This window comes from Micropterus dolomieu, linkage group LG02 (assembly GCF_021292245.1).
Source record: "Micropterus dolomieu isolate WLL.071019.BEF.003 ecotype Adirondacks linkage group LG02, ASM2129224v1, whole genome shotgun sequence".
Classification (NCBI taxonomy): domain Eukaryota; kingdom Metazoa; phylum Chordata; class Actinopteri; order Centrarchiformes; family Centrarchidae; genus Micropterus; species Micropterus dolomieu.
Genome location: NC_060151.1, coordinates 124,328 through 127,664, shown reverse-complemented (window position 1 = coordinate 127,664; position 3,337 = coordinate 124,328).

The following is a 3,337-nucleotide window of genomic DNA, read 5'->3' as shown; positions in this document are numbered from 1 at the left end:
GATCTCTGTAGAAACTTCTCTTCCATCCTGAACGACAGACCTCAGAGGTGTGAAGGTGCAGAGGAGGGTGACGGTCGATCCTGTCACAGCACAAACAGGAGCTGGATAGTTCACACTCTGACCCACAGCACCTGAAACAACACAGCGCAGTGATGACGGCTGAGTTAGAAGATGCAGAGAGAGACAGTTAAAGTGTCGTCCAGCAATGAAACAGAAAACAGAAGAACAGTTTCAGAGCTGCATGATCTTGTTTCTGGATTTGATCAGTTTGATGGGAAAAATATCAGTAAAGATGTGTAGCGTTTCAGAAAACATTAACGTAACATAAAGTCCATGTCTTACCAGTCAGCATTAACAGGAAGCCCCAGGGAACCTTTTTGTCCCAAAGTGCCATCCTTAGGTTTTTAATGAGCTGATAAAACTTTCTTCTTGTTCAAATGATCAAACTGCAGCAGAGCTGATAAAGACACCGACTGACTGTGAAACTCAGAGGCTGCTATAAATGTATAAGTGGTCACTTCCCCTTAATTTTCACTGTTACAAAATGTCTAAACTCGTCTGTGTGTGGTCAGAAACTGGGAAGTCAGACTCTAATACTTTGCTTTCTGAAACGGGCCCTGGTGAACCAGTCTTTGGGACAGTATCCCACAGTAGCTATTTTTTATGTCACAGGGACACATAAAGGGACAACGTGTCTTTAGAACTGGACAAAGCTGGAAGTCGAGCATCTCTAGGATTAGCACGAAGTAGCTTCACACTGCTAGCTGCTGTTTGAATTTTACACTCATTTCAGTGCCCAGCTCAAGTTTATTGCCTTTAACGTGTATTGTCTTTGTTAACCTTTGTCTGTCAGACTGTCGATCTTAACCCAGCAGCAGCCGCACAGAGCCTTATAAATGTGCTCCCACAGAAGCTTTACTGGTCAAAACAGGCTGCCGTAGCTGACGGCCAGCGTACCATTTGTTTGAGAACTGTCATATAAAATCCTGTACATCAACTTTGTAGAGCTTCAGACACGTTTTCCCTTTTCGTGTCCTTATGATATGAAAATTTGCTACTGTGAGATACACTCCCAAAGTAAAGAGCTCGTATCTTTCACATCGCACCTGTGCACTGGCCACCACGACGAGTGATTACTGCGGTGCGCTTGTAGTTTGTGGAAGTGGAAGAAGTCTCTGCTGAACTGCACAACCTGGTACAGTTTATTGGTCTGCCTCTGCAGATGTGGGCTCGGGCGCAGTGCAATCCTCTTCTAGACTGTAGACAATTGCGGGCCGTCTATTGGCCCCGGGTCTAAAGTGTGTACATGTGACTGGCGGAGAGTCTACAGCGCGGCTGAGCTTTCGGAGCTAGCTAACTCACCTGGCCCCCCCCGCCGGCGTCCTGTGGCTGATCGTTAACTGTGGATTAAGAGAAATAACTCCACTTCGAACAGTATTTATGGTAAATCAGCCCCATTGAACACATATTAATGCCGGTCTGCGCAACACATACGAGCCCCCCTCTTCTTCAAACTCCCTGTCGCCAGATTTGAGGGAAACTCTTCATCATCTTCCAAAGCTTGTCTCTCTTCTAAAACCATTTCTAGGGCCCTCTATGAGCAGATGCTCTTTGCCATATTGATCAGTCGCGATGAGGAGCCTCGTTTTGCAGCTGGGATAGTGTTTGAGTAAACGTATGATGTTTAAAAGTCTTTTCAAATAATAACACAAGCATTCTCCATTGTACCACCAAAACGTGTCACCTGGCTTCTAAACGTCTTTCTCACCCTTGTAAAAGAGTTTCAGAACCCCACTGGCTGTATGTGTGAGCTAGAAAAAAGTATGCACATTTAAGTAAGCCTTCTTTAACTGGCCTAACATGTTCTTACAGAGAGTGAGGACAGAGGATGGAGTTTAAGACAGCTCGTCATTCAGCAGGTGAGTCACAGGGGAAGACTGGAATATTCATCTTCACCGTCTTCATCATTACCACCTGTGTTTCCTCATGCCAATTCTAAAGAATTTTCTTCCAGCGTGTGTCATTACATAATCATAACACTTTAAGAGTTTAATGTTTTTCAGCTAAGAGACCTGGAATGGATCTGTTGATGCCTGTCTTGTGTATTCTGGACACAAGTGTGCCACAGGATAGGCAACAACGCCTTCTTAAGGCAACAAAGGAGGCCAGGGCATGCCAGTCGTCAAAAACATCCCAAACGTATGACGACAGCAGGCTGAGGGATCCCAAGACGGCTATTGAGGAAGGTACTATATCAGCATAGGTGTCCAAGACGCACGACCAACATACGGTCACATGTCCATGTGCACCAGAATTCTTATATTGTTATTTTATAGTTATAACAGCACTTCTGATGTCTTAAATCTGCAGCTAAAAAGAAATGCCAGATAATCACGGCAACTTCGACAGAGAAGCAGTTTTTTGGTCAGCTAATTATTACTTTGTACAAAGTACAATGGCAAAAGCTTCAAGTGGCTGGTGGAAAATGATGTAGGATACGTTAAATAGTGAGTATGTTTCACTAAACAATCAATCAAACTTTGTACAGTTTGTCTTTTCTTATATTGAATATCATGTTTTATATTTTAGCATCCTGGACTGCCATATCAAAGAGAGCCGTCAACCAGACAGGAAAGCTGGAATCAGCGATGAGAGGGTGAAGGATTACCTGCTCAAATCCGTGCAGTTGTTTCCTCCAGTCTCCTGCCATCTGGAGATCAACGTTGACCGGGCCGCTTCAGGTCCTTCACATTCCAGGAAATGTGGCAGTGGTACAGCCTTCACAAGCACCTCCAAGCTGACCCTCAGGCTGGGAGTGACCATGAGAGGAAGATGGCTCAGGAGGCTTTCTGTACCGCTGTGGCTACTCCAAAACGGTCAGACAGATCTGCCACGTGTCCGGCTGGTACTCCATGCTGACAGAGGTCCTGGCCTGTAACGCGTGCAGGAAAGCTGCTAAGGAGTCTGAGCAACATGTCATCGGTCGCTTTGTGGCGTGGGAAGCAGCCATAATTAACCAGCTCAGCCCAGCTGACCGAGCCGCGTTCCCTGCCCTCTTAACACTAATGTGAGTCTTTGCATCATTTCTAATTAAATGTTATAATAGAGAGCATTTAATCTGAGTTTCACCGGCATCACACGATTGTGCTGTAATTTCAGGCGTGGCGTGGACAAGCAGGTGGTCTGGCTGATGAGGGATCGCAGTGAGGGCAACACCATGACCAAGGTGTGGAGGCAGGTCCAGGAAAGCCACTGTGAGGAGTATCTGCACAGAAAAGACCTCTACACCACCCTCAATAAACAGCTCAATAAACCCGGTTTCCAGTGCATATTCGCA